General features: G+C 48.4%; 1 protein-coding gene across 4 annotated transcripts in view; it reads left to right on the top strand.

Annotated features, from left to right (window-relative positions):
- CTBP2 (C-terminal binding protein 2) overlaps window positions 1-25796 on the top strand; it is a 131991-nt gene that overhangs the window by 93695 nt on the left and 12500 nt on the right. The window contains exon 1 of one of the 4 annotated variants that reach the window (XM_062001883.1): window positions 1136-1324. The exons of 2 other annotated variants lie outside the window; for them this stretch is intronic. The gene's annotated coding sequence lies outside the window, so the exon portion shown is untranslated. Of the gene's footprint in view, window positions 1-1135; window positions 1325-25065; window positions 25122-25796 lie in introns of those variants that run through there. One more of the 4 variants, XM_062001884.1, reaches the window with a different exon arrangement.

Here is a 25796-nt window from a genome sequence, read left to right as displayed (position 1 = left end):
GGAGGGGAATGGGATCTCTTTGCAGGACAGTGCTGGCTACACGAAGCTAAAGATGCTGCTCCTCGCTCTGCGGTTAGCTTCCAAATATTTTATTTGTTTAGCCAACTGGAGTTAAAAGTGAGCAGTACCTGAGATAATGCGTGCAGGGTTAAGCTTGCTGTTCCTGGCGGAGAACAGGAGATTAGATACCGTAGTGGCTGAGCAATTAGGACTACAGGGTTTGCTGCAGATTGACTTTTTACCACCCGTTATCAGGCGCAAATGTGTTCCTCTGAGGAAATGGTTAGCATTGTTTTGACTAAATTCATCAGATAGCTAATGGTGTTATTCAAGAATCGACTTACCTTTGGCCATTACCTAAGTCTTTTCTTCTTATTATTAATTTGCTGTTTTATCAGGCATACAAAATAAACCCCTTGATTTCCTTCTAGAGATGCCTGTAAGTGAAGTGATATAGCTGTTAAAGTAATAGGTCTGTGCTTAAAACTAAAAGCCTGTCATTAAGCACTGGAACAATAAAAATGAATGGTGGCTCCTCTTCCTCCCTTCCCCTTCCAGAAGCGCCCAGGCCCTTGGCTGCTCAGATGTAAAGCTGCGTAAGCTCTGCAGGCTCCGCTCCTCCACTTTGCTGGTGCATTGATGAGAACGCTCAGAGCCTGACAGAAACTAACCCCCAAAACCAGACTGCTAAGCATGAGGAAATTTGTCCAATCCATTCATTTGTGGCTCGATTTGTTTGGAAAATGTGGAAAGAAATCCCCTGAAATGCTTTTCTTGGTAGTGACCCCGTGAGCAGGGAATTTTCCCCCCCGTGCAGTTCAGCTGAACTCCCATGCAAACAAGTCCCAAACAATGTGCCGTACCAGCGGACGCGCACAAAGCCTTAATAAAAGGATACCATTTATAGGCATAGAGATGGTGCCAAACTGGTGATGCCATTCCACAGGAATCTAAATAAAGAACGGTTTTGGGAGTGGAAATGATAAAGTTGTCAAAATGCAGACGCTTGGCTCACCCCTCTCCCTGGCTTCCCATAATTACACAGCTAGGAAGTAGACGCCGTTTCTTTTCGCGCTCGTGCGTCCTTGCTTTAGCCGCTGTGATTCCTGTACTGATTGCTAAAAAAGCACTTCAGCATTAGGCAACACGTTCTGTGTTGACAGGGATCAGACGTGAAAGCAGGGACATCTAGGCAGTATTTTTTTTAACTAAACGATTTCCCAGAGCCTGAAAAGACGAAGTGGCATCATGTGGGGAACACAGAGATGTTAATTTCTTTGCGGTCGGTACCGGTGCAGCGAGGGACCGCCGGAGCACACGCAGTGTGAGTAGGCTCCTCTGCCACAGAAACAGACCCCTCTCTCCCTAGGTCTGGGATATAAACTGCAAACCCCACGCTCTTTAGAGACCTAGCCATTATCCCTTCCCTTTAAAAGAATTGTGGATGCTCAACCAGGAGCAGCCAGCAGCGTTTCTGTGCTGCTGAGCTCTTTTCTAGCCACTCAACCCCCTTCTATTTTTTTTCCCCTCGACCAACTGATTTGCATGAGGATGACATTTGTTGCTCCAGTAATTTCATCTGATAATGGCCAGCTTGCAAAGCGGATCTGAAAACATATTCCTTAATTATGTGTTGCTAAGCAACGGGAGGGTTTGGCCATAATCACAGAAAGATTATCTTCTCATTGAAGTCCCCGAAAGGTTTAGCTGAAGTAAGACCTGTAAAATTGTCTTCGTGTTTATTTATTTCCCCTTTTTATTTTCCAAGTAGCCTGAGGGTGTTTTTTTCCTTCCTGTTAATCTAGATTTTAAAAGTAGAAGCCAAGGTAAGACACACACGGCAAATGGAAAGGTGCAGATGGAAACTGGAAGGCGTGGCGGGCTGTGGGTTGTTGAGCTGTGTTGAGGAATGACTCTGTAAGGAACACCATTGCTGAGGAGTGTTCACACCTACAGGCGAGGCGATAAACGAATGCTACAAATACGTTAAGCTGTTTTTAAAACACTGAGAGGGTGGCAGAAACTTGACTAAATCCAGGGAAATCGTTCTGTGCCAGCAGGAAGAGACCGGGTGTGTTTTTCAGAGCAATGAGCCATCTCCTGGCTTTAGCTTTGGCTGTGGATACTTCAGTCACAAGGTGAAAGCAAGTTCAGTGTTCAACTCTGTCTCTAAATGGCTGCAGATATTTCCTGTCAAGGGAGGTTAATGTCTTCTCAGTCGGCAGAGGGTTATAAATGTACGTTATAGTCCAGTGGTGTTTTGAAGCTTGTTTTATGGATAGGGGTTTAAAATAAATCGGTTTGGTTATTTGTGCAGCCTTGTTGGACCGTGGATTGTAGTTTGTCGACAGTGAGTGGTTTCTAGATACCCGGTTTGTGACTTTCTGCTGAGCTTTGACGCTCTGTGTGGGTTCTGCCCAGCTACTGTTTACTGGAGTTTGAGCAGAGGGCTGGCAGAAGGAAGGTGTCTCTGCTGCCCGGTGTTTCCGATGGTAGAGGCAGCAGCCTGGGCAGGAGTATGGGCATGCGCCACATGCTCGTGGGCCCCGTTCGTTAGATAAGGGAAAATCAGCACAGAGATTCACTGCTGCAACTTCCTTGTATTTCATACAGTAATTATCAGGAGGAGGTTAAATAAATTGCCCTTCCTGGGAGCTGGGGTGTGGTATGAAAAGAAGGTGGTGAATGAGCATCCTAAACCGGCTGCTGTGGCGGCACAGCAAGCGGGGCGTGGGAGCCGAGAGCCAAGCCAACTTCACCTCCCAGGAACTCCCCAACCACGGCTCTGGCAAAGCTGCTGCTCTCTGCATCATTGAGACCTTGTGCATGAAGCTGTCAGGGGTGGCTTCCCCGGGGAGAAACATCCTCGGAGCTGGCTGCTCCTGCAGCCTGGCCATCCGGAACGCCACAGGTGGCAAACGCACCAAGTCATCTCAGTGGCAGGCAGGAAAAAGAGACCCTGTGATGTCTGAGTGACAAAACCGTGTTGGCTGGCGCTCTGCTGCCGGAGCAGGCTTGTGGCCAGCCTCCTGCTCAAGTGGGTGCTGATGCAGGGAGAGTGTAGGGTAGTAAAGCTGGTGTGGGCAAAACCACATCTAACGGGCACTGAGCAGATTACTGGAGCTCCACCCACAAAATGCTGCATCTTCAGATTATTCTGTTGGCTGACATTTTTATTAGATTACTTGATTTATATTTCTTTATCCTATGTTTCAATCTTTAAGCAGTTGTTTGATAAGAAGTGGTGTTTTTGTAGCTAGCCTTGGCTTTTCCCAAATGAGTGGTGGGTCCAGATTTCTGTTTCTGATGGTGGCCCTGGGGAGCTATAACAAGGAGTGGTAACTCATTGCAAAAACATGTCTTGGAAGGTTCTTAACACTCCAGTTTACATATGAAGGTGTGGAAGCAAATGATCACAGAGGGGAAGATGCTTCCCACAGGGTTGAAGAGCAGGGCAGCCCCATGCAAGGCAGGTAGGTGTCATAAGGAAGGAGGAGCAAAATGACGTGGCTGTTAAGATTTGGCTAAAAGCCTGACCTTTTCCTGAGCTGGGCAAACCAGGCTGAAGTTAGTAGTTCTCTCCAGTGTGAAGGAGACTCATCTTCCCTTTCATCAGCTTAAAGCCCAGTTAGAAATGCCTTTCACTGTGAGTAGCTCAGCTCTGCTTAGAGTGTTTTAAAGCTTAACTGTGGTTCTTTTTATTGGTATTCTCCACCCTGTGACAGAGGAAAATTGTGTTAACTGCAGGCTGAGGCTCTTCATGTGGTCAGCCTCCGAAGAGGAGAGGGCACAACCAGGAGAAAAAGCCTTCATGGTTCTTCAAGGATGGTTAAAAGATTGACATTTGCCCATCCTTTTAAGCATAGCACAGTGAAATCGTCACAGCCTTCTGTTGGGTGGTGATATCTCATACACTAGATACATTCCACAGGCATTATTAATGTTGGTTTATTCTTTGCCCAATGTACCATACAGCAGACAGTTCGGCAATCAACTTCAGGTTTTCTTCACTATGTTTTCTGGACAGACTGTAGCATGTAAATCCCAATGTACACATGTAAGGCAGCTCAATTAACAGTCCCGACTGAAACCGCACCAAAGGAGGCTCCATGTGCTGCATAAATCTGACTTAATCTGCACATTGACCTGACAGACCATAGCGAGTCCTTGGAGCCATTCCCAGCTAGTGTGTTACTCCAGGTGAAGTCATTCTGCACTGCTTTCACTGGCAAAACCATGGGCTAAGGAACTTAACTTGGGTTGTAACTTCCAGACGGAAGTTCCTCATTGAAATAAGCAGTCTTGCCTAGTGTCTGCTGTCCTGATAGCAACAGCATTGTTTGCAAGGGATTTAATATGCACAGTGATGAGCTTACTAGCTGGAAGTACTCACAGTGAGCCTGGGAAAGCCTTTGAAAGGCACACGAGGACTCTCAGCAACCTCAGTTGTGCGGCTGTGTACCACGTGTAGATCGTCACGCTGGAGGCATCAGGAGCGCTGGCGTTGCTCAGGTGAATGGCTGAAGGACAGAGCGTGTGAGAGAGGTGCTGAAAACTGCTTTGGTAAAGTACCGACTGTCTTGGCCACCATGTGCACAGGAGTCACTGATTGCAGAGAATAGGCTTTTCAAGTACTTTTTTAAAGGTTGCAATACGCTTTTTTACAATGGTTTGATCAAAAGCAATATAAAGTGTCAGACTCATTCCAGTTGCAATTCATTTACTCCAGTCCCACAGCAATAAAAATGAATTTGGCCTGTTGGAATAGAACATGCTGTCAGATGCACAAGTGTTGTCATCTTCAATTTACACTTCCCTTTTACCCTGTGTCTGTAGTTCTCTATCATTGTTAGGACTTTCATATATCCAGATCATTCTCTGACTATATTTGCTGACATTTTTTCTTAGGTTTCTCATAAGTAGTTTCCATAGCTACAAACTTGGCGTTCACAGAAGGGAAACAAATGTAAAGGTTTCTGATCTTTGTTGTATTAAACATTTTTCTTCTCCTTGTCTTTCTCATAGCGTTACACTACAGACCAGTCTAATGAAACTGCTGCACAGCTGAGTTGTCTGTTGTCTTTAAAAGCAAAGTAGGTGCTGAGCTGAATCCTTAAAGAGTAGAAGACCGGCATCATTAAGCCACCGATGCCGAATAAACGTTGCAGATGTAGCACATATATTAGTAAGGTTTATATATAGCAACTGGCAGAGGAGCTTTTGACTTCTGCACCTAAACAAAACCTAACGTTAACAGCATTCCACTGGCTTTCGGTAAAGAAAGCTCAGTTTTAATCTCTTTGCTGTTTCTAGTGTCTTGTTAAAGAGGAAACGTTACTTCTGAGGACGGGATTCGGGTGTGTTGTTTTTCCTGTATTTAGTTCCACCTCTCCAGACAAGAGGTGCTGGGCAGCCTGGCTGCAATCAGGTGCATCCTTAGGGAGGGTTTGGGCAGAGGTGTGTTTGGCAGCCTGGTGGGACCGTTGCCCTCAGCATTTGGAGCAGTTTTGTTGAGTGACACGGGAGGTTTGGGAGCGCCTGTGCTGGCCGGTGTGACCGCCAGCACTGTGTCTGGGGACTTTGCCTTCTGCATTTGCAATCCAATTAGCTGCTCGGAGCAGATGGAGCAGATTAGTGCCTGGCTTTCCTTCCTCCGCCCTCTCCCCCAGCGCAGAGGGTGTCAAGGCCAGCAATCGGCTTAAACATGGGTCCCATGGCACGCCGTGACACGGCCCTGGCCCTGCCTGTGTGGGGCCACCCTGTTCCCCTGTCCAGGTGGAAGGCTTTTCAGCTGCCAGGCTGCTGCACTTCACATCCCCAGTGGGATGACTCCGGGTCTCAGGGACTTTGGAAGACCTTGACCTCACCCCATTTGCCAGGCATAAAGTTAATTTTTGATTGCAAGATGCATGAGCAGTGTATTTGGTGTTTGAGCAGCCAGTGCCGTCAGTGGTGGAGGCTTGTGGTCCCCTCCTGCCCACAGCATTCCCTCCTGGGACACCCCCCCAGGCCCTGGGGGTGCATCTCAGCACGAAGTATAAGGTGGCCAAGGGAAATGGCCTCTTGGCTCATCTTACAGATGGGAGCAGAGGCAGCCAAGGAGGGGCTGGAGCAGAGAGAGAGTGCAATACTCTTCCTGCAGCTCCCAAAAGCATTCTGGTCCCTAGGAGAAGGGTGGCTTAGGCTCTCTAATGTGAGAGTTAAGCAGGTTGTCACTGTAAGAAGGAAACAGTTGGAGCCAGTGGAGATCCTTGGTCAGCTCTGATGTGAACAGCCAAGATGGCATTCTCATGTTTTATTTATATATGCAGATACACAGGAAAATGGGGAGAAAAGCTCTCAAGAATATAATCAGTGTATCAGTCATTATCCATTTGAATCAGTACTTTTGCAGTCTTCATTGTTTGCCAGAAGTGACTTGTTTTGGTTATCAAGCAGTTTATTATTTCCTAGGTTGTCAGACCAGGCAGGTAAATAAACAGATGGGACTTTGCTTAGGCAGTAAACATGACAATAAGGAACAATTTAGGATGTATATTCAACAACAAGAAGAAGACAGAAAAGGAGGATCGAAGCTGAGGTCCCACTGAAACATTTGTGTGAAGGTGATACCTGCAGGTGGGTCCCCTCCATGCCAAGGAGCCGTGTCAGGAGTCAGGGTGGTGGGTGCAAGAACCCAGCGGTGCCTCCTTGGCTGCCTTGCTGGTCTGCTTAACCCTAACACGTTTCCGAACACTTGCTCCACCACTGCAAATCCCTGAGCAGTTTTGAGCTGCCTCCTACACACTCCTGTACTGACCCTGTAGATTATAACCCCTTCCTTACAATAGTCCTTTCTCTATTGCAGTCTTTCACTGTTACCCACAGAGTGAAAACCCCAGGAGTGGAAATGTCACACACAGTCCTTCGGTGTGTCCTCTGCCTTCCTCCGACTGCTGTGCTGTAAAGTTTTAAATCAGTGTTAAAAAACTACAGTAGTTCATGCAAGTGTAAACATTCTGCTTTGTTGGTGAAAGAAATCTTGGTTGTTATGTATTATGAAAGAGAAAAGAGTGTGGACAGCAGAGCACTCGTCAGGATCTGGGCTGTCCTGATGGGACACTGAAGTCGTGCAGAAAGCCGACGTGTAGCTTTAGTTATGCCACCTGGCCAGCAGCTGCAAATCTGATTGATCTCAAGCTTTCCTTGTCTTCAAATTCTTGCTCATGTTGAATGGACCTGCGTAAGAATGGAAGTTGTTACCTTAGCAGCTGAGACGTTTGGCTTAAGAAGCTTGAAATTCCATTTCATCCTTGTTTGCACTGGTTGTGGTTCTGTTTCATCCTCGGTCAGGGCTAAAAGGTCCAGATACCAGAATGACTGTAATAACACAGATGATTGCACTGTTATGCAGTGCTGAGCAACCTGTCATGTTCTGCACTGAAAGCTTTCCCCTTGTGATTCATAGTTACTCAGCAGGGGAAGGTGCTGTCTGTACTCACCATTCATGCTCAAAGCACGTGTTCCAGCGTGGCATCTCCCGTGCCCTGCTCTGGCCAGAGGCACAGCCCGTGCCTCATCTGGCTGGCTTGTGATGAGCACCATACAGAGATCTCTCTCGTGGGCTGGCAGCCCCACACTCTGGCTCATCAGCTCTTTTTAACTCCAGTCTTCTGTTTCTCAAGCTTGCACAAGAAAGGCAAAACCAATCAATATTCCTAAGTTTTGGAGGAGTTCTTTCTGGAGAAGCAGCTTCCAAAGTAGGGCGGTGAGTGAAGTTGTGTTTCTGCCTTAAAAATGGCAGTTTTGCTATTGATTTCAGGAGCTGAACTAATCCCCCTTCTCCTGCAAAAGCCACCAGCTCCACATAACTTACTTTGACTGCATTCCTTAAAATTGGATCTAGAAAAACCAATGGTTCCTTTACGCAAGAGAAGCTGTAAATTTCACACACTGAAAGCCCCGTGCATGATTAAAAATAATAGGTTCGATTTGTCAGGCGCATAATGAGTCGGTTTCCTTCTCTCTTTTCCAGTATTTTAATGAGTCCAGGAAATGTTTGCTATTTGTTGGCTTTCAGGTTGTACCGAGGAGCTCTGGAGATAATTGTCAAATTTGCCAGCGTGTATCAATATTTCATGAAGTGCTGTTTTTCCTCTGAACACTCACCAGTTGGGTCATTAGCACGGGGACTCTTATTAACGGCCTGAAGCGAGTCATCAAAAGGAATTCCACCCAACGCTTGCGAGTTGGCAATCGAAAAGTTCCCAAAGCAAATCCTAACAGAGGGCTTAACGGGGGCAATAAATAGCAGTGATGTGGCTGAGTTTCAAACGTTACATGTTCATTCTGTTACAGGCTCTGTCCCTATCTCAGTGTCTCTGAGCTTCCCTGTGTGTCTTGGTGTGTTTGGCCCCGCGCCTGGCGCTTGCTCCGAATTGGGGTGTACCTTACAGAGATAGGATATCCATCCACATCATGCTTTGAGGGGGGGGAATGCACCTTTCTTACTGCCAGCAAATTAAATTGTGTTGGATTCTGAAAGCTCAAAGTGCTTTGAGATACAGTTCTGCTCGGCACCCGTGTTGCCTCTGGAGTTTTCAGTTGGTTTTGTGCGGTCAGCCCGACTGTGAGGTGCAGCACTGGCAGCGTCTTAACAACTATTGTTCTGCTTTGGACATTTGCCATTTCCAAGTGGTTTAATTGTGCATATGGTTGGATGTTTCTGTTTTATTCATTTCTGATGCTTCAGCTTTACGTGGAATCGTACTATTCCTGTTCTCATTCTGATGAGGCAACGTGGTGCGTTTTTTGTTTACTCAGCCTAAAAGAGCTGTGTGTCAGGCTGACCTCTCTCCTGTGAATGAGCTCGTCCAACTGGCTCACTGGGACGCTCTCAAGGAAAAAGAGAACTCAGAAAATGAAAACTGTTCATAGATATGGACTCTCTGTGCTCTGCTACAGAGAGGCTGCTGTACAAAAACAATTGATAGGCTATTGTGGCTTTTTGGCCCTGATAAATGACTGAGTCTGTTGCTGTGCAAAGAGCAAAAGCCGAGACTCTTGAACTTGGTCAAACTGTGTGAAGTCTGGGCATTAATGTGGAAATCTGAAAGTGTGCAGAGAGGTTGCTGGAAAGAGAGTCCAGGTCTGCTGAAACAGAAAAAGTGCTGCAGAGTTGATGGTAGCAGAAAGGAAAAACGACTTGAGGCTTTTGAGTCTCAGAGTGAAGCAGGAGACGATTTGTAGCTGGAAGCAGGTGGGAAGTCCCTGGCTGCGCTGGAGAGGAGAACCCCAGGCTAGAGGATGGGACATGCTGCAGCAGCAGGACTTGTGTTGGCAGTGGAGTGGAGCTGGATATGCAAGGCTTGCAGAGCAGGAGGCACAGGAGGAGCTTACTTGACTAGTGCACTGCAAAAGCGGGAATAATGGGCAGGGACCAGTGGCTGTTCCCAGGAAGAGAAGGGATGGGGTCTCACAGGAAGGGCAGAGCTGTCAGTTTAACAGAGGGGTTTAAAGAGGATCCTCAGAAGTGGCAGAAGACATCAGAACTGTCTAGCTGTACTTAGATGTTTTAACATTAGTGACAGGACAGGCTACAGTAAACCAAAACAGAACACTTGTGAGAGCTGATAGAAACGAGAGTCAAGGTAACAGGTGAGGAGGAGCAAGAGGAATGGCAGCTGTGCAATATTGACACGTCAGGAGTGTGTGGAGATTATAGATTTGATTGCAGCTCAGTGTTATAAAGTTTCAGACTACAAGCAGATATTTGTCAGAGAGAAGGTAGAGCTTGGGATGAAAAACAGATGCTTTGCTAAGTAAAAATCACCTTGTAATGGATTTGCAGCAGTGAGTGATGTGTAAGAGAAATCCAGAGCGGATCCATTTGACTGTCTTGTTCTTCTGAGGTGGCACATGGAAAAGATGGAGCTTGGGAAGTTGTCAGTAAATATGACATTTGTAACTTGTGCTCAGATCTGAAATGGAACTTTTCTCCCTTGTAGCTGTTTTGTGGTAGCAGATGAGCTTTGTCCTGGGAAACGCAAAGGCAAGTCCCATCCTACTGTGGTTCTGTTCCTGATACAGCCATGAGGCTGCCCGAGCAGAGGCTGCAGACAGTGTATAGGCACAGTGTTACGTCCTTCGCAGTGGTGGCATTGGAAAGGAGAGTGGTGCTGAGCAAAGTGACCCTGACCATGTGGTACTCATGCAGGTGCCCTGGTGTGCAGCAGGGAGAGGGCAGGACCAGCAGAGAGGGACACTGCTGGGCCTCGGCAGTCGTGAGGAAGGCGAGCACATCGGCAGGGACATATGGAAGGCAGATCTCACAGAAGGACTGGGAGGAACAACGTTGGCTCCTATAAGGCTCTGTGCTCAAGAGATTTTGCACAGTGCACGTTTGTGTTATGCAACTGGTTTACGGTTCAGGAAGTTACAAAGCACTTAGTGAGAGCCAAAGGAGATGCTCCACTGTTCTCCCAGGGGGACAGCGAGCTGCTTTTGCTGCGGGAAGGAAGCCAGTAAGGAAGAGAGCTGCTTTAACTCCTTCAGAAAAGCCTCACACACTCCTCCCAGAGCCCTCAGGCTCCAGAGCAGTGGCTGGGCTCAAGAAGATGAGCAGTTTGCAATGCAATTCCTGTTTTGCTTTTGGTGGTTCTGTGGTTCAGCCATGGATTGGCTGTACCCGGTGCCAAGAGCTCATGGTTCCTCTCCACAATGTCCCCTGGAATGGGGAGAGTTTGGCCATACTCTGCATACCGGGACAGTTTCCTGGGGAATCTCCAATTTCCTCTACTCCCACTCTGGGAAGTTACTAGGCACGCTGAGTTAATATGCCACTTACCTATTTGTTTATTTAATCCCTTCAGAAGGCACATAGCCAAAGCACTGCAGTACTCAATGAGGAGTAGGTGGTAAGAAATGCCAGGCAGCCCAGGCGGCAGCCAGGCTGCAGGCACTGCCCGGTGTGGGCACGGCTGGAAACTGCCCACCGAGGCAACAGGAACAGCTCTGCTTCACTGCAAACACAGATGGAGAGGTGGGAGAGGAAAGGAGAAGGTAGGAGAGCAGAAGAAAGGGGGAAATACCAAACTCAGCGACTGTAAGCCAAGCAAAATACAGCAGCAGGACAGCTGATGCCCTAAAGTTAGCCACTTTTTAGGAGAGTGTTCCATGGTGGGAACAACCCTGTCGGTGACATTTGCAGAATGTTTGTGTTTCGGGTTGTCTGTACACTCCTTTGCTCTGGCTGCTGTAGTTACATGCTTTGTTTGCCTCCAGCCTCTGCCTTTGCTGGTGTGGGAAGTACTCCGACTCAGGTCCATCCAAATACAGCAGTGCCATGCTGGGTGAGCAGCCGTGAGCCCGTGGGGTCTGAGCAATGGCTTTCAGTCAGGATTTGGCAAAATAGCAAGGTTAAAGTCGTTTTGGTTTGGTTTTTAATGTATTCATAGATCCAAGATTTCACTCCATGTTGTTCAAGGTTCATTTTCCTGTGAACAGAATGTGCAACCTGGGCTTTGCTGCTTTGTGTCAAGCCACACGGAGCTGCTGGGGGTCAGCTGTAGGGCAGTTTTTCAGGTCTCCTGGGGTGACGGTCATACTCCTGCTGCAGAGGCAGAGAGCTTGCACCTCTCCCTGTCCAGCTTGGGATGATTCTTTTTCATCTCTTGCATGCAAAAGGATCACAAGAGTGTCCTCTGAGATTTTCTTCTTGGAGCCACGTTCTGAAAACTCAACCTTCCTGCTGCCATCGCTCTGCAGTCACCTGTCTGCAGACCACAGCCATGCTCCTTGGCCTCCCTCATGTCAGACACCCGCACTTCATCCCATTCTGGCAGTGGGATTGAAGCAGGAAAGCACAAACACCCTGTGCTCAGTGCCACAGGGTGGGAGGAGCGTGCGCAGCCCTGGGAGGCCACAGCTTCATGTTCAATTACAGTAAGAGCATCTCAAGTGCACCCTTGGAAATGATCCATGACCCATGTTTCTCCTTGGCCAGAGTCTTGTGCTTAGGAGAGGCATCAGTATGTTGGGCTTCTGCTGCAGCCAAGAAGTGCTCTCTCATTTGCCTTCCCAGATAGCCAGCACAGCTGCCTGTTCCTCGGGGGTGCAGCTTTGGCCCCGTCCGTCGCAGTTGGTGTGATCCTCTCAGCGTGGCGGGTGTCTCTGCTCCCAGGTGGCAGGTGCTGCTTGCACTGACAGACCAGCACAGGGAAACGCTGCAGTTCCTCTGCCTATAGGTTTCTTCACTGTACTTACCCACCTCTCCTGTCGGGATGTGCCCTGTGCTGGCTTACGAGGTGTGTGGGTGCCTGAGGCTCCTCTGCCAGTTGGAAGCCCTGGCTGCCTCTCTGCTGACCCATTGCACCAGCACAGAGCAGAGGGCTGGGAGGACCACCCCTGTCACTGAGCCAGCATGGCTTCTCGGGTGCCATGGGTTGACTGATGCTCTGAGAAGGTGCCTGTAGCCTCCTGGACCATGTTGTGTGGTTGCAGCCCATGATGTGAAATGCTTAGCTGCAGTAGGGATGTCAGGGGGATAGAGTGACAGCTTGTCCAAACTAGACAGCAGTCCTGTATTTGACATGTTGAGGTCAAAACCTGTCAGTTCCTTGATTTTTTACAGTGTCTTAAATCGCCTGGGGAGTGTTTTGAGCCTTGTCAAAATGAATTAATTAAGGCCAAGTCATATTCACAAGCTTGTACTGCTCTGATTCAGCAGCAGGACCACACTTGATTTTCAGCCTAATAATTACAAATGGGTTTGGAGGATCTGAGAGGCTAATAGAGCTGGTTTCTGTTTTCTTCCAGAGCTGCATGTGCTACAGTTTTGACTTGCTCTTTGCCTTGGCTGTCTGTAGCATTGTTTTCCTCCTCCTTACGAGTGCAGCCAACTTTCTAATTAAGGAAACCACTCTGCAGCCGGTGTTGCTGTTCATTTGAGCTCTTTCTTCATAGCAAAGTTTCCAGCTCCCCAAAAGATTTTAAGTCATTCCTTACTACAGCTGAAGGAAGGTAGAAGCTTTGGCTTAGGGCAGGCTTTTCCTTGAGCTCAGTTAAGAAGCAGGCGTGCTGCACCAAGCACCTCTGTGTGCAGCATCACTTCATAAGAGCCTCAAATCCACCTCTGGCTATGGCAAATACTGATGAGGTTATTTTTCTGTTGGATTCTTATATGAAAAGAAAATAGATGTGAGAAGTAAATATCACTTTGTACTGGGCTTTACTGCTTACTGGGCTTTGAGCCTGAAAGGATTTAAAAGTCATCGTGCTCTAAGGGAAAGTGGTAGCAAGAGAGAGGAGGTGGAGATTTGCTCTGGCCAGCTGTTGAGATGTGAGGAAAGGCTCGTCCTGACCGATGGAAAGGAGACCAGAGTGAGATGGAGAGGCAGCCACTGCTGGTACAGCTATGTCCAGGGAGATCAGACCCAATTAGAAGCTCAGCTTGCAGGAGTTTATCATTTCCTTCATACTGCCACATTAATAAATGCAAATTGGTTTTTATCTTAGTTGTTATCCTCTACTGAATCTCCTGTGAAGAGATTTGCCCTCACTTTATGCTGCACTGGTAGCTGTATTAGGAGAATGGAGACATACTCAACACGTGTTACTGTGCGGTGCAGAAGCACCTGGGTGTGTGAGGAGATAATGTGGGCACTTGCTGTCTGTGTGTCACCTCCTCTTGTCAGCCTTGGGTTGGGTGAGAGTCCTGGAGACAATGCCATGTTAATGCATCACAGTTCAGTGCTTTTGATATTTCCCCATGAAGCACACTAACTTTTTTCTCCTTTCCTTTCCGAAGTACACAAAATTCAGAACATATGCACTGCATCAGGACTAATTGCTCTTGCCAGTCAACCCAGAGCAAACCTTCACATCAGAGAGAACTCTTCGTGTCTGCTCCTCTGCCTTTGCAGCAACAGCACCCTCTGCTTTTCAGATCTGTTGGAAATAAGCCCCAGAGACAGAGCCACTCGCACCTGGTCACTGGGGTGTGGTTTTCAGCTCTTTGAGAAAAGCAGCATTTGTTGGGACAGGATGGAATGTCCTGGTGCTGTCCCACGGGCCGGGAGTGGGTGACCCAGCTCCCCCTTTGCCCAGGGCTCCTGCAGGACTTGGCTTCGCTGCCAGAGCCAGCTAAAGCGTGTAGTCTGTTCAGGCAGAAAGAGATGCAATTTGGGGTAGAGGATGCAAAATACATTTGCAAGGCATCTGAGCCTGATGCTCAGGCGTTCTTTCTTTCAACATTGTTGTTGCCAATAGCTTCTCTTATGCTCAGACCAAAACTATTTTGGGTGGAACATTTGCTCCCTACTTTCTAGCAAGCCTGGTCGCAGGAATGAAGAATGGATTCTTTTCACTGGCCGCAGCTGGTTTGAATGATCCCCACACTGAACCCATTGACTCCACTGAATTGTGGGGAAGCAGCAACTGATTTTTTTCTTTATGTGCCTGACAGGGGCAGAAACAGTGAAACAGTCTCAAGTTAGCTGAGTGCTTGAATCCAGGCAAGTGCCAGACAGGATCCCGATGCGCTCTCTGTACCTAGTGCTGGCAGCAAGCATGGTTCACCAGCTCAGGACGAGGAAGAGGAGGATGAGATGTGTTTCTGTCGTGGTTGTCTGTGAAACACTCTCTCCAACACTTCCTGCAGGGCCCCTGGTGAGCACAGCAGCATGGCTGTGCTTGGTACAGAAGATCCATCGTGTTCATTCGATGTGGGCTTGAAGAGGAATCCTTCAGGAATTGTGACCCTTGCATTACACACAGAGCAATGAAAATGTCTTGAAACCCATCAATATCCATTGGCTAGAGCCTGAACCATGCATGGAGAGGGATATGCTTCAATGCACCTCTGTCAAGGTCTGCTTCTTCCGAGGAACAACAAAATAGCTTGTTGTAGAAAACTCAGGAAATCGTTTCCAGACCCTGTGACTGAGATCTGCGACTCTCCTTGGAGGTGAGCTCTCTGCTGAGAGCAACTGCCAACAAGTGTCTGCACAAGAGTCACCTTCCTTTCTCCTTTTCTCGTCCAGGGAAAGAAACGGGCACAGAATTTGGCACCTGAACAACAGGTCAAGGAAAGTGACCCATTTGTTGGGCTGAGGACCAGGGAGAGATTTGGGGAAACTCTTGCTGAAGGTGATGCCACTAAATGGAACAGGGGTCAGGGGTGATTAGTGAGCTACCTCTGTGTTCTTAGGTATTTCTGAGAAAGTCAGCTGGCCTCGTGTTAGAGAGTTTGCTCAGAATATTGGGTTTTTCTTCGTGCTGTCAGAGATATTAATTAGAGAACTAGATTACACTGAGTACTGTACAGTTTACCTCTTGGGTATTAGAGGAATGAATCATGAAAACAGAGACATATTTGTGTGTGAAACTGTAAAATGCTCATTTAGCTGAGCTTCTTGATGAATGCCATGTCTCACTGCACCTCTTTGCCACGTAGGCTGCACCTCTTGATTACAGCCAGCAGGGTGGTTTCACGTCAGCGCTGGTTGACGTGTGAGGGGCTTTGGGATCCCCTGGGGCACAGGAACTAGGCAAGATCATCATTCTGCAGGAGCTTTCTTTTTCCAAATCCCAGGGGGTTTTCTCAGCCCACTGGGTTTGTTTGATGTGCTTTGTGGTGTGTATGATGTAATCAAGGGTAGGAATTTGCAGACTTTGTCAACTTCTTGAAATCAGTGCAGGTCTCTCCCATCCCAACCCACCCTCCCCTACCAGCTGCCCAAGGAGGAGGTGAAGTCTGGTTAGTTCCTTTTGCCCCACATACCTCTCTTCTGGTGGGTTTGTGGCACATCTCTAACATGGAAAACAATCAATTAATTGAGAATAACCGTGGGGTGCATAACTACAGCTTTTAGGTTGCTGGGTGATGGGTTTTATTGAACTGATAAGGGACAGAAAACGGTTGGAGGGAAGCGACACACTGCAGTGGTGTCCTTCAGTGTGATGTACAGCTTTGTAACTGTAGGCAATTTGAAATACTTTCCACTATCTTCAGTGTGCTTTGTTAGATAAACCCATAGCCAGTGCTTACCTCACATCAGCATTGACTTTCTTCTCTGTGATAGTGCAGAGACATAAAAATGAAGGTGTTTTCAGCCCACTGCAGTTTAACGTGGCTTCAGGAGCTGTCAGTTTCTCTACAGCTTTGGATTTTGTTTGTCCCTCGCTGTGCTGAGGATGTGTGCAGGAGCTGCCTCCCAGCAGCTGCAGCAGTTGAGGCGTAGCTGTCCTTTGCATGCACAAGAAAATAAGACACTTGAAAAATGAAGGTTGTTGGCCAAAGTATCAGCTGATGAAAAACAGAGAAAATACAGACCCTTGCAGGAGTGCTTTGCTCCAGCATCCCCATCTCCCTCCTTTAGCTCTTGTTGCGTTGCTGAGGTTGCCCCTATGAGAAGAGCTGTGTGTCAGAGTGGGGGAAGGCAAGGGCAGGGCTGCCCCCAAGCTTCAGTAATGTCCTTCCTGCTGGGGCCAGATGAGCGTGGTGAGCTTCAGGGGCTGTTGGGACACAGCCTGGGGCCAGGACAAGCCGGCGCTGAAACGCCACAGCCTCCTCCCAAGGCTGTGGGAGGCTGGGAAGGAGGTACCCACAGAGTGCCAGGGTGGTCACAGCGTCCTGTGGGGCCCCACATGGTCAGGGGAGAGGTGGGTGTTGAGCTGCTGCAGCACAGAAACAGCTCATCATTCTTGGAATCAAGGAATAAGACTCTGCCAGTTCGTTATCTAGATTAATGAAGATGAAATGTGCTGTATAAATACATCAGAAGCGTGATGGTGCCGTTATCCCTTGGGCTACTCTGGCTCACAAGGAGAAAAGGTTGATTTGTGTTTGTAGATGGTTTTGCTTGCTCTGCCAATGTTCATTTTTGTTTTATTACGAAACCCAGGGAGTGTATATTCCTCTTGCTCGGAGATGTGGCAGATTAGCAAAGCTTTCTCTAGATTGTCGTATCGTAAATAGCTCTGCTTTAAGATAAGTTTTTCATCTCTCATTACTTGTGAGGGTTAGTGATACTATTTTAAACACTGATGATGAATTAGGGAGGCTCTAAACCCCATTATTCAAGGAACTGTGCAATATTTGGACATAGAGCATGGTTTCCATAAACCAGAAGGCACTTGCGTGCAGCTGATGGGGCTGAGTGCTCTTTGTCTGCTGTGAGAGAGGTGGAGATGAAGCAGCTACAAGGGAAGGATTTGCCAAACAGTGAGAGTTCAACCAAGCCTCGACTCAAGGCCACCCTGGGAGAAGCCCAGGCAGGAGCCCTGGCCGGGGTGACGGTCACTCCTGCTGATGAACGTGGTGTCTCGGGGTGAAGAGGTGCTCGTGGGATCCAAGGTGGTGCTGATGAGCAGGGATTGCGTGGCCCACTGTCTTCATTGAAGATGTGAAATGTGTGGCTGTGGATTGTCAGAGGAGAATGTTTTTAGGGTCAGGGATTAGAAAAAATGTTAGATATGTTCTCACCCATTCCTGGTGTGTGTTGCTTGTCCAGGGCCCAAGAACAGCCTGGCAGGAAACCTCTGGAGGGGCTTGTTTCAGCCTCCAAGGGAGCTGGGGTGGCCAGAGGCACTGCAGCTTCTTGCTCTAGTCCTCACTCCGAGCTTCTTTCTGCTGGAGCAAAAGAAATCACATCTCCAACGTTACTTGGAGTCTTTTTGGGAGAGTTTTGGGTTGTTCTGGCCATGTTGCGATGCAGAGGCTGCCCAGGGGGTGATGGATCAGGAAGAGGTGTGTGAGGCTGGACCTGCAGCCCATGTTAGCAGCAGGGCAGGAATGCTGGCGGCCAGGAGGAGCCTGATACAGGGGGAAAACAGAGAAGGTGGAAGTTAATCATTAAACTTTTCCTGTTATCTTTATTCAGCCAGGAAAACTGAAGCTAGGCAAGGTTTGCAGGGAGAGGTAATATCTTCTATCAGACCAACTTACCTAGTTACAAAAACACCTGTGCTTTTGGGGCCAGATGCTTCTCTTCTCCACAATTGCACATCACATTCAAAATAAAACTCAATTGTCAGAAGGTTTAAAAGGTCTTTGAAAGACCCCAATTTAAAAGCATCTTACCAAAAAAATGAGATCTCAGTTTAATTCGATTTGGACACCTGAAGAAAGATTTAATGCCTGTGAATTACAAAAGACTAGGTTGTGTTTTTTTCTGGCTTGAAGTTTCCCAGTAGAAACCTGGCACCTGTGTACACGGAGTCAACATTTCTAGGTGCAGTCTCCCAAGCGTGTTCTTTTGTGTGCCTGAGGACTCTTCATAAGCACACAGACACTCTCCTCTCTCTGAAATACCTACAATGCCCTTCTGCAACTTCAGGCTGCTCTCAGCACGCAGTAGTTGTTAGTGAGGGGCTGGCAAGGCTCTGCAAGGATGCAAAGTCAGAGGGTTTAAAAAGGGCGAGTTTAAAATACAGAGTTCTGTGCCCTGACCACCACTTCTTCCCTCAGGCTGGATAAAGAAGTGATTAAATGATCATATTGTAAGACTTAGGAGTCTGCTAGTAATCAGTGCATTGTTATTAATCAGTGTACTTTCTGTGTTGCAGGAGATAAGATGCTATTATTAATAACATTTCCAGGGAGAGATTTTGTACGTTCACCCTGACCTCATGAAATCTTCAGCTCACAATCCAGCTCCGTGTTGAGTGTTTTCTTTTTTCTCTTTGGAGTGCTTTTCTTTTTGCTGTTTTTTTTTTCATAGCCTTCTGCATCATCCAATGCACCCATTTCAGATTGCCTCCATCCAGCTTGTATTAGTGCATGGCTGCAGGGCACAAAGAGCTAAAAAGGGCTGCATTGTGTGGCATCTCTAAAATCCTTTCTCAGAGGAGCTGGGTAAAGAGATGGAGGTTTCTTGGCAGGGGGGTTATGGGCTGGGGTTTTTTTTTCCCAGATGAGTGAGCAGCTTTGCAGGTGACTCAGAAAGATGTCAGGGCAGGAGATGCTGCTGGGCCCCACGTCACCCCGTTCCCCTTGGTCTCTCCAGCAGGGCATGCTCCTCTGGGAAAGTGGCTGCCAGCACAGTGTGGGACCTTGCTTCATTTTCCTGATGCATCTGGGGAGGCAGCTTTTTATTATGAAAAATGATAAAACACATTAGTTAAGGAACATGAGTTGAAGAAGGAAAGAGTTCCTTTTCAATACTTTTCCGAGGATGTCACATACAGAGCCCTGGCTTCCTAATGCAGGCATGACCGGTAAATCCTGCCTGGATTAGAACCAGTCTCTTCCAATATGCAGTTAAAAGCAAAACAAAATGAAGTTCTGTAAGATTTAGAAAGTACAACCCAAAGGGAAAGCTGGTTGTTCCCCAGTGCTGCTGGTCTGGAGTGTCACAGGGACAAGGCCAGGAGCTGGGGAGCTCGGGGCTGGGCTCCTGCCTCCAGCTGGGGCCACGCTCAGGGCTGCAGGAGCCCTGGAGTGCTCATTTTGTACTCTAACCCCAAGAACACAGGTGGGTTCTGGTGGTCACTGCCGAGCCCCAGGTTTTGTTTGCTGTGTTTTTATGGTTCTGGGCTGCGTGAAATGTCAACAGGAATTCAGTGTGTGCCCTCTTGTTTTTTCAGTGCAGCCGTGATAAAATCCCACAATGTACTTGCAAAGCAATAGCTGTAAAAGTAAACCAATGGGGCAGGGAAGGTGTTTATCTCGGGGAAATGAGGGGGATTTGCAGACATTCTGCACCTCCCAGGACCTGCACTCACAGATTTCCATTTTGCCATCCTTTCTTCACTGAGCAGGACCGTTCTCAGTTTTCTCAGAGCAAGGGAAGAACGTCAGGGGCTTTGGGTACAGACTGGGGTGGAGAAAGAGATGGAAACATGTGAGGCAAAGCACTAGGATGACAAAGACAGAAGCCTTGTGCGGGCTGTGAACGTGCTGCAGAAAAGCTTGGAAGTGTGGTGGTGGTTGGGCTTCCTCTCCCCACCGAGGTTTCCTTCAGTTGAGCTTTGCTGTGGAAGAGGGTTGGGGATCTGAGAGCCAGGATGTGGCTGGGAGCGGCGAGAGGAAGGGAGAAAGTTATCAAAGGTCCATCACCCTCGGCAGAAACATTTCACATTGATAGGCTGAGCAGTGGCTGTTTCAGTCTCCAGAAGGAGTGACCTTGCAACAGGGTCACTGAGCAGACGGTTCCAGATGGGCTTGTGTGCCTGGCAAGCACCCAGGAGCTATTTTAATGGGTCTTAGAAGGGACGAAGCCTTGGCAAGACCTATGGGTTTTGGCGTGAGCTCACCATATATTTTCCTTTAGTAGCTTGCAAGCATCACTCAGGCTGTGGAGGAGCCCCCGGCAGCACACGTGGTGTGTGTCAGAGGGCTCAGGGTCCACCCACGTGCTTCTCTTTCCACTGGTGCTCATCACAGCAAACGGCAGCATTCGCTGCCTGTGGCTTGAGGGTTTTGCACCTTTCATCACTCAGGAGGAAGATGCTGGAGATGTCTAGGTGGGTTTACCCCTGGGCCAGGGCTGAGGGTGCTTCCACAGCTCCCACCACAGACCATCTGCAGCAGGAACCAACCCCTTGCTTTGGGGGTTGGCTCTCAAAGTCAAGCTGGGCCCTCACTGAAGGCTCCCACCATGCTCTCATAGAAAGAGCATTGGGTAAAGCCTGGGATGGATCCTTGGTGGCTTGTTCTCCCTTTTTGCTATAAACAAAATCATTGAGATGCCAACAGTCACAGGTGGGTGTGGAGATGGGGACTGATCTTCCAAAAGCTATCTTGTCTCAGCTGTGTGGAGGGAGCATCACCACACAGGAAAGACTGTAACCCAGCAGTGAATGGCAGCCCTCCTCAGCATGAACCCTCCAGCGCTGTCTCGACACTCCTCCGGGATCTGCAGAAAACAGCAGAGCAGCCTCATGGATATCTTGCTTGAAAGACTGATAGCCCTTTCTGTCCAGTGTAGTAGGAAGGGCTGATGGTGGTGGTAAACACCAGCATACTTTTAATTCCTACAAGTACGTCTCGGTGTGGTGTTTGCTTTGGTTTCTGCTCGGAATCACTCGTTTCCAGTGTGCAAACGCAAGTTTAAAGGGGGCCCGTGGCACGCAGGCAGCAGGTGTGCTTGAACCCCTCTTGCTTCCCAAGTCCTTGCTTTGATGGATTACTTTCTTTTTTAGCATCTGAGGGGAATTTCCAGTCTAAACCATCGGGCTGCTGCCAGTTGTCTGTGGGATAAAGCCAAGTCTGCACCCCACGAGGCTGGTACATGGTGGCAGCCTCACTGCTGACTCGTGGTGGGCTCAGGCAGCAGCCTTTCAGGCTCTCCCCACAGCAGGGTCATCTTTAGCCTTCACTTCTACATCTCATCCTCCAAAATGCCTTTACAGCCTCTGAATCCCTCAGGGTGATTTGAAGTCCAGGCAGCCTCCTGCGCAGATGGCTGCTGTCAGCAGCTCTCCCCTGCGCCCTGGTGTAGAGCATCACCATCACTCTCCTTGGGTTTATTTATTTTATCTTTTTGTAAAACAAAAACAGTGAATGCTGCCCATTTCCTGGAACAGCTCTTTGTTTTAACTGCTCTAGTTTGTTTCCATTTGTATAGAAGGGAAAGAGGATAGGGAGGGACCTGAGGGAGAGCTGGCGGGGGCTGTGGTCGCTGCTGCGTGGTGCCATGTGGCTGGAGTGTGTGGCTCTGAGGTGAACAGCACGTGTGTGGTACGTGAAGAATATGTACTGCAGCTGAAGTGGCAGCACTGGACAAGAAGGATTTCCTCAGGTCGCTGGATAGTATCACCACCATGCACTGTGAATGTGATCCATTTTCATCACTGGGCTTTGGTAACGGAGCACATTCAAGGAGAAATTACTGGGTTTTTTGCTGCCTTCTGCATGTTGTTGTTAGTAGGAGCTGCAGAGCCTCAGCCCTGGGGCTATGGGTTGCTTTGAGAGTCCCTGTGGTGTCTGAATCATAACCACAGCACAAACCTTAACTGGTTTGACCAAACACCAGCCATTTGCTATGGCAGGTATGCAGCACAGGCTACCGTCCTCTGGCCTTTCTATCCTGTTACACCAGTTCATATACTCGCAGCTCTATCTAGAGTGCTCCTGGCTGAGACTCGTGTCAGGCCAGAGGTGATTTCCTAGCAGACTGCTCCAGACTTCTGCAAAGCTTGTGCTTGGTTTCCTGCCCCAGCTGCATCCCCACACCATTGGCAGTGGGTTACGTGGTGCTTGAACAGGGGTACACAAAAAAGCTGTATCTGTTTCTAGTGTCAGTCTACAGGAATTGAGATCAGAGTAAGAAAGTCCCATGTGTATGTACTGCCTGTACTTCTACAGAGCATTTCCTTGTGGTTGCTGTCGAGTTCTGTGGTTCATCTGGAGGCTGTAATCTCGGGGTTGGTGGCAGCTAATAAGGATGTCGTTTTAGAGGGGCATTTCCTATGAATTTTTAAAAATATATTTTTAAAGGAAGCCCTGAAAAGTTATCTGAAAAGGGAACTGGCAAAAAGCCAGCTCTTAGGTGCTGACAGGAGGAAATGTTCTGGAGAGGTCAGGAGTTTGCACAGGCTCTTCCCCACAGCAGGTACGCGCGTTCTTTCCGGCAGAGACCCTGCACCTCGCAGGGGAGGATAGGCTTTGCTGCCTCTTGGACCATCTTTCTGGAGCTCAGGAGTTTCTCTGCAGCATGACTTCCCTCAGTGGAGAGGACTGCCATGGGCCTGTGGCTTTTTCCAGCAGGCTGGAAGCAGCCTCTGCTTTGCCATCATCCCCTTTTCCCCACGCAGCGCTGACTGCCAGCGTGGAGCCCATCAGCTCCAGCTGCGTTACAGACCTTGGCTGAGACACTCAGGTCTCCTCCAAACCAGAAGGTTTCACAGTCTCTCTGGTGGCATCCTGGCAGTCTCAAAGATACTGTGCTTGCATGCCAGGGTTATTGATAACACAGCAATTTGATGTCACTTTCTGAACTGCCTGTGTATTGTGTGGCTTCTGTCTGCACAGTACCAAGCGCCTCCAGAGTATTCACTATGAGAAATTACAGTAAATACCTGAGTTTGGGGTTTTTTTTTCCCCTGACAGTGAGGTAAGACTCTGCCTTAGTTCATTTTTGCATATGCATTTATTATGAGAAGCAATTATTAACAGGAAAAGTCAAGTGAAAGAAGGAGCATCACTTGTGAGTACTCTGAGGTAGAAGAGAGTGGTCCTCTTGGTCCCACAGCATCTGCAGTGCTTCCCAGAAGCATCCCTGTCCTCACACAAACCTTCCTGGCAGTTGTTTGATGACATTTTTGCAACTCACACCTTTCTGCTTGCAAGGGACTGTGCTCAAGTTTGGAACCACAAGCCCACGTACTGTCTGTGACTCATAAAAGTGGCTTCCCAGAGGTTTCCCCTCCATGCAGTCCCAAAGCAGGATGGGTGCTGCTCTACAGCCCATGGAGGATGGGGGGACCCCTCAGCCACCTCAGAAAGGCACTGTGGGACCATGACTTTCTGGCTTGGGGCGCATGGAGAGGGGATGGCTGGGACAGTAAGCCTCTGGAAGACCTGGAGCAGTCGAGCAGTGGCAATGCAAGTTGAGGAGAGAGAGGTGCCCAAATCCCCTTGAGCTCAGAGACTGAAGTTTAGGGAGACTGATGGGTCTTTTGATGTTTATGTTACAAGTCAGTACCAGCTTTGGGAAATAAACCTTTGTTCTCCTTATTCCTGATCCTCTGATTCCAGGACTCTCCTGGTTACCCAGAAGTATTTGATGGATCAGAAGGACTTTGTAGTAGTTTTGGCTTCCATGGCTGAAACCAGTGTGAGAGATCCAAGGTAGCTTGCACAAAGGCCACCCAGATCCCTCTGTTAACTAACCTGCACCATGCTCTGGCCAGGGAATGACAAATAATACAATGCAGCACTAACGGCATTAATCGGGATTAAACGGGAGCGAGATGCAGGTTTTTTTCTCGGATGAGGATTGTCTGTAGCTGTTGCTGCCACCAGCAATGATGATGGTGACTGGGAAGAGAGAAAAATGACTGCTCTGAGGTTCCAAAGCAACACAAGGCAAAACTACTTCAGGGTGAGAGAGCACTGGAAGGGGCTGTCCAGATGGGCTGTGGAGTCTCCTCCGGAGACATTCAAATGCAGCTGGATGAGTTCCTGTGTGCCCTACTCTAGGTGGTGCTGCTCTGGCAGAGGGGTTGCACTGGATGAGCTTTGGAGGTCTCTTCCAGCCCCTGAGATTCTGTGATTCTATGTGATCTGCTGCATGCTCTAGGGAGGAGGCATTGCACGGGTATGACCTGCTCTCCCCCACTGTGCCCCACAGCGGTGCTTCCCTGTGCTCTGCAGGACTGTGGCCTTGGGATGGTCCAGGACCGGGCTGCTTTTACCTCTTTGGGACAAACTGGGCAGGACCAAGAGAACATGTGAATCCTGCCAGCAAGCCAGTGTCATTCCTAATGCCGAGAACCAGTTGATTTACACATGAAGAAGGAATTTGGCCCTTCTTCGCAGGCTGCTAGGTGAGATGAGCACAGCCTTGCTTTGCCCTCAGTGCTTTGTGTTTGCCGTGTGGTGCTGCCGCGGCTGCTAAAGGCTATCAGCGTGTTTCTGGAGCCTCCTCCAACAGACTCCACATGGAAAGACATGTTTCATTTTTAAATTTAAAACAAAAAAAAAGGCAAAAAAAAAAAACCCCAACCACACACACACAAAAAAACCCAAACAAACATAAAACACAGCGTGACACAGATTAAATCCATTTGAGAGGACTCGGAAAAAACCCGCCGTATGTGCAAGTCAATGGGAGGAGGGGAGTGGAGGGGGGGAAAAGCGACTGTGACATATACAAACCCTTTAGTGTGCATAGCATAAGATTTTTTGGCTGGCACTCACATGATTTTATTCAAGGGCTGGGAAAGAACTACGATTAGTTAAAAGCTTCGGCAAAGTCTGGAGGGAGTGCTCTGAAGAGTTGGGAGCCGCGCAGAGGTGACTGTAACTCCTCTCGCAATTTCAGGCTGTTCTTCCGTGGCTCAGGACAAAAGCCTTTTCTTTTCCCTCCGTGTTCAAAGAGACATTTGTCTTGAGATGTTGCAGCTGTGGGCCGCGGGATTGCTTGTTTGAAGATACCCCCTCGTAGACGAAAGGAGAGGCAACGCACTGAAAAGTGGTAGTATTTTCTCGTGTGTGGGTTCCCCCCCCTTCTCCTCCCTCCCTCCTCCTCCACTGCCATGTGTGGTTTTTAATAAGAAGAAGAATGTGGAGGCAACATTTTCCAGGCAAGGGGAAATTTCCTGTTTCTTTTCTGTTTGTTTAATAAAGTGTGTAGTTGACTGTGAAGCTGTAGCTGCTTTGCTGTGGACGGGTGATGCAGGCGAGTGTCAGGGTTGCTTCTCGATGCACTTTTGTATACTGCAAGTGGACATGTTTAAAGCCTTTTCTCTGTGTTCTTTTTTTCCTAAGCTGCATGGCACTGAGATTAATAAGAATTAGGCAAATGGCTCCTGCTTTTGTTTCTGCGAGATAGTACCAGCCGTCTTGCGGTCACACAAAGGCTGCCATTTAGCAGGGAGCACTCCCTAATTCTCTTGGCTGGGGTGCCATTGGGATCGGATACAAGTGGGTGGCAAAGGGGAGGAGCGGCAGGAGAGGACAAGCAGGCTTTGTGTATTAAAAATGAAACAAAAGCACTTTATACAGCGGGCTGCGTGCAACAAGCGCCGCTGCCTGTGAGCCGCTGCCTGTGAGCCGGGGTGGAGTTGGGAGTTCTCCGTCTGACTGAAAAACCTTGTCCTTTTTTTTCCTGTGGGGTTTTTTTCCTGTCCATTAAACCTTTCCTCCCCCT

This window comes from Colius striatus, chromosome 8 (genome assembly GCF_028858725.1).
Source record: "Colius striatus isolate bColStr4 chromosome 8, bColStr4.1.hap1, whole genome shotgun sequence".
NCBI classification, from domain to species: domain Eukaryota; kingdom Metazoa; phylum Chordata; class Aves; order Coliiformes; family Coliidae; genus Colius; species Colius striatus.
Note: the sequence above shows the minus strand (reverse complement) of the source record. Positions and strands in the feature narration are given on the sequence as shown.